Raw genomic sequence first — 10971 nt, forward strand, 5'->3', positions numbered from 1 at the left:
AAATTACTCTTAGTTGGAAACAAAATAAACAAACAAGCTTCTTTCGCCCCAATTCCCAGACAAGCACACTGTATTAAAAAAAAAAAAAAAAAAAAAAAAAAGGTGTTGGCCGTGAGTTCCCAGAAACCCAGTGCCCATTCCTGGTGGGATTATTTCAGCTCTACTCCCTCCAAAGTGGTTGTTTACACAGTAAGAAGAAAAAGAAAAAGAAAATCGAAATATTTTCTTCCACGTGCATAATATTCTGTAATGTCTTGAAGTCAATGGCCTGCTTCACAAGGTGAGGGAGGTGTGGTATGCAAGCCAAATAATGAAACTTAATGACAATATGGTTGTCAACTGCCAAACTACAACAGCATGTCCCTTCCAACCTAAACTCTAGTTTTAGAAACACAGAGAACCAAAACAAACAAACAAACAAACAAAAAACCTAGCACCAGAGAGAGGCAGATACAAATGGGCACAGCCCACCCAGAAGGACCATTGAAACTGTGGGTCTCCCAGGGACCCTGTCTTTGGGCACAACCATCGGCACATGCAGAAATTCATCATTCCTACCCAACCTCCAACACAATTCTCACTGTAAGACTTATCTGCCCAAACCGGGTTACTAAAGCCCGAGCAGAGGCTTGTCCTTGCCACAGATCAAACGTCACTTATACTTGCCACGTGCTAGGCTGTTCCGAACTCGGAGATCTTAAGAGCATTTAGCTGCACATAGGGGCGGTTCCATAAACATTTGTTCAATTGAATGGAATCACTGTTCTCGGCTAATCTGCCTTGCTTGCCTGTTTCTTAATACCAAATTGAACCCTGGTAACCACCAACCATCTCTTGGACCTTCTATTGTCCACATTTGCCATCAAGGTTTATATCCTAAGACACCAGCTCAATTTGCCTTCTAGACCCTGAGCTTGCCTAGGATTTCCACTCGGACACCTCAGAATGACCTCTGCTGGGACTCAAGACTCACCTGTCTCCACCATCTGGCATCTCTTGGTCTAGCCACAGCTACAAATGTCCAGCTATGACATTTAGAAGTGAGATCAAGGAGGGCAAGGATGACAAAGCAAGAGAAGGAACTAACACTCGTTTCTCCCCTTGTTCTGTGCCTGGCTCTGTGCCCAGCCGTTGCATGTGTTACCGCTTTTAATTCTGTTCTCAAGAACACCAGGGAAGAAGGAGATGATACATCCACTGTCTGAGACTTTGGGTCAGGAAATAACTCATACACCAAGATCCCAAGTGTTTTTCCAAATGGAAACACTGAGCCCTTCCCTTCAATTACTGAGTTTTAATTGCAGGGCTGAGAACCAATGACCATCCATAATGAAATTTTTACCCATCCACAACACAATGAGAAAAATAAAGGCAATGAAGTATGTTTCCCATAGGCTGAAATATTCTGTTTAAAGGACTATCCTTTGCTCTGAGATCATAGAGGAACCATTTCTTTCGATGGAGTAAAGTCATTCCTTGTAGCAAAAATTACATAGAGCCAAAAATAGCCTTCGAAATTCCTTAAGAAGGTACAAAATGAAGTTCAATTTACTATTTATTGGCAAGGCCAATCACAGCCTATTTTTCCTCAGTATAGAAAAGATTCTTAGCACTACGGTAGAGTATATCCGATGAAATACTTGGCTTTCCTTGAAACATCATGTTGTTTTTAAAAACAAACAAACAAACCTCTTCATGGCCAGAACGACACTTTGCTGAGGAACTCGGGGCTACCCATGAAGGGGAACAGGAGATCCGCTGCTTTATTTTTCTTACATCAGTTACCACCTTCCAGTATAATATACATTTTATCTGTTTATTTTTGTACACGACACATAAGCTTTATGTGTTTTGTTTTATGTGTTTTGTTTTATGTGCTTTGTTTATGGCTATTTACCAGCATATGGTAGATACTCAATACGTATTTGTCAAATGAATACCATTCACTCCAATTATCATATTCGTATAATCATGAATATGATTAGTGGAGTGCCTGGGTGGCTCAGTCAATTAAGTGTCCGACTCTTGGTTTCAGCTCAGGTCATGATCTCACCTTTCACGAGATTGATCCCGGAGTTGGGCTCCGCGCTGAGGGCACGATTCTCTCTCTCTCCCCTCTCTCTCTGCCCCTCTCCTGCTTGCATTCTCCATCTCTCTCTCTCAAAATAAATAAATCAGTAAACATTTAAGAAAGACAATATATTGGGGCGCCTGGGTGGCGCAGTCGGTTAAGCGTCCGACTTCAGCCAGGTCACGATCTCGCGGTCCGTGAGTTCGAGCCCCGCATCGGGCTCTGGGCTGATGGCTCAGAGCCTGGAGCCTGTTTCCGATTCTGTGTCTCCCTCTCTCTCTGCCCCTCCCCCGTTCATGCTCTGTCTCTCTCTGTCCCAAAAATAAATAAACATTGAAAAAAAATTTTAAAAAAAAAAGAAAGACAATATAGGGGCGCCTGGGTGGCACAGTCGGTTGAGCGTCCGACTTCAGCCAGGTCACAATCTCGCGGTCCGTGAGTTCGAGCCCCGCGTCGGGCTCTGGGCTGATGGCTCAGAGCCTGGAGCCTGTTTCCGATTCTGTGTCTCCCTCTCTCTCTGCCCCTCCCCCGTTCATGCTCTGTCTCTCTCTGTCCTAAAAATAAATAAATGTTGAAAAAAAAATTTAAAAAAAAAGAAAGACAATATAATAAAAAATAAAAATCCTTAGCAAACTGGGAATATAAAGGGAACTCCTTCAATCCGACAAAGGAGTTCTGAAGCTGACATAACAGTAGTGAAATAGTGAATTCCTTTCCCCTACGATTAAGCGTGCAAGAATATCCACTCTCACCATTTTGGCTCGACATTGCCCCGGAGGTCCTAGCTAGTGAAATAAGGGAAAAAATTAAAAAGCATACACATTAGCAAAGACAAAGCTAAACTGTTTTTAGTCAAAGATGACGTGATCGTCCACGTCGAAAATCCAAAGGAATCTACAATAGGTTAGCACCGGTGAGTGAACTTAGCAAGGTGGTGGGGTATAAAGTCAACACCCCCAAAATCCATGTTACTTCTAAATGACAATAAAAACAATGGAAAAAATAAAAGTCTAAAATGCCATTTACATCCCCCAAAAAGGTTAAACATAGAATTACCATACGATCCAGTAATCTAAACAAAAGAATTGAACACGGGGACTCAAACAGATACTCAACACCAAAGTCCACGGGGCATCATCCACAATCGACAAAAGACGGAAACAAGCTAAATTTCCATTGACAGATGAGTACATAAACAAGGTGTGATATACACGTACAATGGAATGTTTTTCAGCCTTAGCAAGGGGTGCAATTCTCACCCCTGCTACAACACGGATGGACATTGAAGACATCAGGCTAAGTGAAATGAAACACACACAAAGGGATAAATACTGTATGATTCTACTTACCTGAGGCACCAGGAGTGGTCACATTCTTAGAGCCAGAAAGTAGAAATGTGGTTGCCAGAGGCTAAGGGAAAGGAATGGGCAGTTATTTCTTAATGGGTACAGACTTCCAGCTCAAAAAAAAGGGGTGCAGGTAGGTGATGGTAGCGAATGCATTCAATGCCACCGAAGGGGACATTTTAAAATGGTTCCAATGATAAATTTTGTGTTATGTCTTTCTTATCACAATAAAAAAATATCGTTTACAATATCATCAAATACCTGGGAATAAAATTAATGACAGACGTGCAAGTCTTCTATACTGAATTTTATAAAACATGCAAACATTGCTAAGGGAATTCTTTAAACGAGATTCTTTTTTTTTTTTTTTTTACATTTTTTAACGTTTTTTATTTATTTTTGAGAGACACAGAGAAACAGAGCGTGAGTGGAGGAGAGGCAAAGAGAGAGGGAGACACAGAATCCGAAGCAGGCTCCAGGCTCTGAACTGCCAGCACAGAGCCTGATGCGGGGCTCGAACCCACGAACCGCAAGATCATGACCTGAGCCGAAGTCAGACGCTTAACCCGACTGAGGCAGCAGGTGCTCTACTAAGGGAATTTTTTAAAGGCCTAAGTAAATGGAAAGAATTGCCTCATTTGGAAATAGACACACTCAATATTATTAGGATGTCAAGTCTGCCTGAGTTGATCTGTGGGTCCAATGCAATTTCTGTGACAATTCCTGCAGGATTTTTTTTTTTAATAAACAAATGGATTATAAAATTTATGTGACCTAAAAGCAATCTAAATATCCAAAACAATCTTGGCAAAGAAGGAAGAGGAGGACGAGGAAAAGGAAGAAGATGGGTAGGCAGCAGAGAAGGATTTTGTACTACCATTATTTCAAGACATACTATAAAATTATACTAATTAAAACTGTGTGGTATTGGCATAAGAACAGACAAATAGATCAACGGAACAGAATAAAAAGCCCCCAAATAGACCCATACGTATACGATCATTTGATTTTCAACAAAGGCACCAGTGAAATCAACAGGGGAAAGAAAACTCATTGATCCAGTGTGGGAGCAGCTGTGGATATCACCTGGATGTCCTGTTACTTCACACTGTGCGCGCACACACGCGCACACACACACACACACGCAAGAATAATTCTCAGTGGAGATGGGTCTAATACCTAAATGTGAAGGCTAAACTATAAAACATTTGGAGGAACTCACAGAATGGCATCTTTGGGGGGCACCTGGGTGATAGTTACAGGAATCTATACATGTGTAACAGCTACGAACTGTATACATAGAAAAAAGTGAACACAACTGCATGTAAATTTAAAATTATTTACCTGGAGTGAAAGAAGCCAGACATACAAAAGAAAGCATTCCTTTTATCTAAAGTCAAAAAACAGACCAAACTAATCTATAGTCAAAGTAATCAAAATAGTAGTTAAATTGGGGTGATGACATTAAATGAAAACAGGAATTGTCTAAGGGGCCAGAAAAGCTTTCAATCTTGATCTGTTATGGGGGCCATGTGGCTGTGGACATACATATAATACCATTGAGCTTTAGGCCTGAGATGTGTTCACTTCACTGAGTTTAAATTTACCTCAGTAGGGGTGCCTGGGTGGCTCAGTCGGTTAAGCGTCTGACTTTGGCTCAGGTCACGATCTGGTGGTTCATGAGTTCAAGCCCCACATCAGGCTCTGTGCTGACAGTTGAGAGCCTGGAGCCTGCTTCAGATTCTGTCTCCATGTCTCTCTGCCCCTTCCCCACTCATGCTCTGTCTCTCTCTCAAATATAAATAAAACATTAAAATTTTTTTTAAATAAATAAATTTACCTCAGTAAAGTGTTATAAAAAATATTTATTATTGGTGGTCGCATGATTCTAAAGAGAATTCTCCCTTCGTTTTCCCACAACTGAATTTAAATCAATAAATACATTTAAATGCCTAAAATTCCCAGATTTAAGGTCCCTCCCTGACAGGCTATTAGGCACCTAAAGAAGATTCTTAATTCTGTCAGATGTTAAGTGCAGAAGCCAGATCTGTAAGCTCTGCACTTATTACTAAAAACAGCCTTGGGGGCCAGGGAACCTGGGCTTTCACTGACCTCTTTACAGACTTTTCCCTCACCTTAGCTGAAATAGTATTTACCAAAATCAAAGTGTAGGTAATCCAACAGGAATGTGTTTCCTTTTGGGGTTACAGGCCCAAGAAAAAATGCTAAGCCAAATGTTTACTGCTAAGCTAACAAACAAAAAACGAAAAGAAACAAAAAACTCAAATCTCCAGGAAAAGCTATATGAATGACTTGTTTAGTTCTACGAAACAAAACAAGAAAATGTGTTAACTCTTGATTAAGAAAGAAATCAAAACAATACTTCATTGTTAGTATGAAAACAATCTAGAAAATGGTACAGTAAGAAAGCATTAGCCATCAAGTTAGCTATTAAACAGCTTCCTTTCCCGGTCCCCACTCAGCTCCAGAGGAGAGGTCATTAACTTAAGGGGCTAAGTTCACATTAATTAAGCTTAACTGCCCTTGACCAGTTGGATAGTTAATCTGTAAAACATGCAGCTGCTTTTGGGTATATAGATACATTGATCGAGAGAGAGAGAGAAAGAGAGAGAGAGAGAGAGAGAAAGAGAGATCTAAGCTATTATCTATTTATAGATACATATCTACATGCACATACATAATTATGGACAGTTCTTTCTTTAATGTTTCTGTTGCTTCAACCAGACTGCATTACCAGCATGCGTCATTAGTGGGCAAATACATAATGATGAAGCGTTTCCTTTCCCATGTGCAGTGTTTTTCATGTTGCAGAAAATTGAAATAAAACCAGAGCATCAGCCTTGTAAATGGAAGCGCTCCCCGTGAGCGGGGGCGGACTTTCCCACTGCGGAAGCTCAGTGTCTGGAATCCCTAACCCTACGCTGCCAAGCAAGCTCAAGTTGAGAGCCCCCCGCCGACCAAGAGAGAGCCTGACAAAGGAATAGCGACCGTTAATCGCTGTTCCGTGTCCACTCCGACCTCCCAGTTCGCTTCATGATTCCTCCTCCGGCCACCTGCCGCCAAGCACTCAGACCAGATCACTCTGGCAACTGGTGAATGCCCTCTGCTCAGATAAGAGGACTGTTTTTCCCCTGCGCTCTCTCTACGGGGCTGCTTCACAAACAGCGGGCGGCTGGGAATGGGCCTGCTTGCAGCGCTGAGCTGGCCGGATCCGCTGGGCCCCCCTCGCCCCTACAGCCACAGGGCTCAGGAATAGGTCGCTAAGGCCTTGGCGTTGCTCACACTGAAGACGGGCCCCGGGACGAGCTGGGGCACAGATCGTGCTACCTATCTGAGTCACAGTGAGGACGGGGCTGCTTCCGTTTAATAACTTACATTCCCACAGGCCTGCGACAATGTCCCAGAGATGGTGGGGCTTTTCTCCCTCGGGCCCAGTAACTATCTTCACTCCGGCTGTCTGGGCAGGCACGTCCACCTACAAGAGAACGACAGGTGTGCTTCGGGTTTGGGTTTGGGTTGTGAAGTTAAAGGGAGAGGAGAAAAGAGGAGAAAGAAGTCGCATCCGTGTATGTGACCTGAATGGGCAAGTGCGAAGTTGGGGGAAGACCGGAGGAGGCCATCAGCAGTGCCCCCTCCCCCGCCCACATGCCCCCCCAGAGGGACCGGAGATTGGGAGATCCCGCCAACCACGCCCCACTCACTTTGCTGCGTGAATGAGTGCATCTGAAGGTGCGCGGGAGCTGGGGAGACCGCTGTGTTCTTGTGGCCTAACTGGCCTCAGAGGCTGTCACGGTCGCCACGGTGACGGACGGTCACAAAGTCCCAGGCAGGCTAACGGCAGAGTCCACATGCACCCATTTTGCTTCCATCTTCTACAGAACACTGAGCCATAGAGAAGAGCTTTCCTAGCGGCTTCCTCCACCCATCTTGTCTTTCTCTTCCTGTAAGATGGCTTCCCCGTGGCACTACCCCATACGCCGAGGGTTCCGCTACAGCGTGAGCCCGTGCTCAACAAAGAAACATTGGGATTTGGACGTCTGTTCGCTGCCTGCACGTGTAGACTCAGATGAACAGATTTTCCTGGAGTCAATGATGTGGACACTGAATCTGGAAGCCAAAGGAAACACTCTGTTCCAGGGCTTGTCCCGTCCCGACAGTAGACAGGGGTCTCCTAGTTTACATGAGGAGAACAGATACATAGGTGCAGACTCCCCCAGGGACCAGGCTGGCTCCCTCCTCGCCGTCTGCCCAGCCTGAGAGGACAGGGCTTATTGGGAGATGTTCCGTGTTCGCTTGAACCATAACTTGGCCTCCCCAGGCCTTGGGACCTTTGAGCTGACCCCTCCCTAACACTTACAGTCACCTCCCAGGGGGAGCAGAAAACAGGCACTTGGGTGCAGGGTCTAGAGGCACACACACCACAGCCAAAAATAATTTACCCAGAATGGCCAGGGGCACATCTGTTCTCAATTAAAAATATATCTGCAAGCCAGAGATCTTGATTTCAAACAGACCCAATGGTACAAAAAAGAACTTTTAGCACATAAGATCTAGTACATAATAATACGGGATATAAGGTTTTGTTAGAACAAATAAGTGTTAACTACATATATTACATATTACACACATATTTTATATATAATATATATACTATGTGTGTGTGTATGTGTATATATATATATACGTATACATATACGTATATATATATATATATATACGTATATATATATACACGTGTATATATATATACACGTGTATATATATATATACTGGAAAACGTTTTTGTATCATACAAATACACTGAAGCAGGTAATAAGTACTTGCTGTCATTTTGTGTCGATCATAAAATTCTACACGTACCTGCAAATTAAAAAAAATTTCATAACATTACACTCTGTTAAAGACTAAACATAATTCAAACTTTATCCAATCTAACCACACCAAAAAAAATACAAATTTGCATCGCACGTTTCTTTACGAGATCCTCAAAGCCGTCATTATAAAAATCATAGTTAATCAAAATTCCTGTTGATCTACGGAGCAGCATGGCAAAATGACATAGGAAGATCTGCTGTAATTTCATCCAAGAAAACCAGAGGAAAGAGCGATGGAATGAGAATTTGGAAAGATCCTGCAGTATTATCTATTCTTTCTACAGGTTTTCCTTTAAATTCTTTCAAATTCTCTTCAAGCTTGTACATCTGGACTTTTTCTAAACAGTAAGTCAGTCTTGTTTCATAGCATTTATGAGATATTCACAACATGAAAGAGGGGCGTATTTGATCCATTTTCTCCTGTCTGTGTTATGTAAATTTGTTTCCATGACAACACCAGCTGCTCAGTCATATCATCACCCCCAACAACGCCATGACCCACAGCAAGCCATCATTCAATTTTTAAGTAGATGACCATTTACAAAGCAATATTTTGGGGGCTATTCTGCTGTTTGGATGTGTCTAGTATTTATATTGCCGGAGAAATGGTTTTCTCTGTATTTGGTAGTTTAGTGGCAGAGGGCCATCAGGGGGCTCTGGGCCCTGGAAATCGTTCCTAATATCTTAACATGGTCAGTTCAGTCGAGCTGGCTTCCTAGGGGTCGTTCCGACCACAGTGTGACTCTCCCAGCCCCCAGGGTCCGCGCAAATACACACAGACAGACACATTCATCACAGGGAAACATTCTTGAGGCTCTGTGGCAACTAAAGCTTCATTTGTTAAAGGTTAATCCAAGGCTGAAGCAAAAATACTCAATAAGGGGGTTATTAAATTTTCTTATTAAATGTAATCAGGGAGCTTTGTTGTCTGAATGTCAGGTTAAAGCCATGACTGGGAAACTTTCTTCTGAAGACAAAAAAGCACAGTGTTATGACTATAATCATATATCAACATACTCTGTCACTTGCACTTGAGAGTTCTTTAATCTTAATGAAAAGTATCAAGTGTTGAGTGTGCATTTTACAGCTTACGCAGAGCCATAAGCCAAGGGAGCTTGTCCAGTATTTCAGAAATGCCCTTCACTGCTAAGCCATTGACTCGGCACTAGGGTTTGACAGGAGGGTGACAGGCCATTATCCCCTTGTCAGGCAAGACTCCTGCCAGGGTCCCCTTCCTGCCGGTTCTGGATCTTTCAGCTAGAAGACATATTACACTCAGAGACATTTCAGAATGAATTCATGTTAATCACAGACAATCAAGTACCTTATAGATCATCAGTCCAGACCATTTATTTTTATAAATAAGAAGCTCGACACCCAGAAAAGTAAGAGGAATTCTCAAAATAACGCTGAGCTCAAATCAGAAATCAGGTTCCCGAATACCGGCCCACTACAGGAAATGGGGGGTGGAGGAGAGTTCGCGGGGGGGGGGGGGGGGGGGGAACATGGACACCAAAGGGCAGGCCTATGCTTCCCAAACTGGGGCAGTGATGTCCTCAGACACATTCCCCACATGGAGGCTTTGACTATGAACGCATCAAAGTGGAGAGCTGGAACATTCTTCACACTGAGGATGAACACCCTGAGCAGGTAACAGAAAGGTGGGTTCAGCAAGGAATCAAACTACCCACCACTAAAGGGAGAAAGCCAATTGGGCCCCATGTTTCTTGAGAACAGACCCAGTGATGCCTAAGAGAAGCCAGAAATCCAAGATTATTTCATGTCAGGTCTCCCAATTTCTTAATGCTGGCACCCCATTGAAAATATTTTTTAGGAAGCATGTCTACAGAACAGATTGATCTCCGAGATCTACAGCTTTTGAGTTCTGTCCCAAAGCAGTTAATAACAGATGCTTTTCTTTTTCAGACAACCACGTGAACCCTGCTGGGTGACTCTATGCATTCGGTCACGTGGCATTAGCTGTCTACTGTATCTATCCATCAAGGTCCAGTTAAATTCAGCTCTCGGCCTCCTCCACACCTGTGCCCAAGAAGTGAGACTTTGTAGGGAAAAAATAGTCAACCATGAGCCACCAGGGTCACTTCATTTTAATTCCGTGGCCACACAGCTCAAATGAGTCCTTAAAACTGCCTGTCAGTCTCTCGGGAGCACCTGTTTCAAATGTTCTTCCTTTTCAGACCCCCAATGCCCCCCCCACCGCCCCCGCTCTGCTCACCTGCAAGCCAAGGCCTTGCTGCTGAGGACCTTGAGGCCCTCCCACCAGCAGCTCACCCCCTGAGGTTCTGACCTCTGCTGCCGGTCTTCGGCCGGGTGAGCTGCTCTTTGCCCTCCTTAAGGCCCCTCCCCTTAGGCTCAGGGCCTCCCGCAACTGCCCTTTACTTCTTCTTCATTCATTATTTCCCCTTCTCTACTGGATCCTTTCCATCAGCATACAAACATGCTGCAATGTTTGCTGTCTTGAAAATGACCAAAATCGGGGCGTCTGGGTGGCTCAGTCGATTAAGCGATTAAGCGTCTGACTTTGGCTCAGGTCACGATCTCACGGTTTGTGAGTTCGAGCCCTGAGAACAGCTCTGTGCTGACAGCTTGGAGCCTGGAGCCTGCTTTGGATTCTGTGTCTCCCTCTCTCTCTGCCCCT

General features: G+C 43.7%; 1 long non-coding RNA gene across 8 annotated transcripts in view; it reads right to left on the minus strand.

Annotated features, from left to right (window-relative positions):
* Positions 1-7819, minus strand: part of LOC147579447 (uncharacterized) — a 118466-nt gene extending 110647 nt beyond the window's left edge. For 3 of the 8 annotated variants that reach the window (XR_015253954.1, XR_015253955.1, XR_015253956.1), the window contains exons 1-4: positions 7140-7759; positions 6814-6913; positions 3421-3481; positions 2054-2159 (exon numbers count right to left, since the gene is read on the minus strand). This is a non-coding gene — a long non-coding RNA (uncharacterized LOC147579447). Of the gene's footprint in view, positions 1-2053; positions 2160-3420; positions 3482-5024; positions 6914-7139 lie in introns of all 8 variants that reach the window. The other 5 variants (XR_015253957.1, XR_015253953.1, XR_015253952.1 and 2 more) reach the window with 5 other exon arrangements.
* Between the last annotated feature and the right edge of the window lie 3152 nt (positions 7820-10971).

This window comes from Puma concolor, chromosome B4 (genome assembly GCF_028749965.1).
Source record: "Puma concolor isolate L17-30 chromosome B4, mPumCon1.1.hap2, whole genome shotgun sequence".
Classification (NCBI taxonomy): Eukaryota; Metazoa; Chordata; class Mammalia; order Carnivora; family Felidae; genus Puma; species Puma concolor.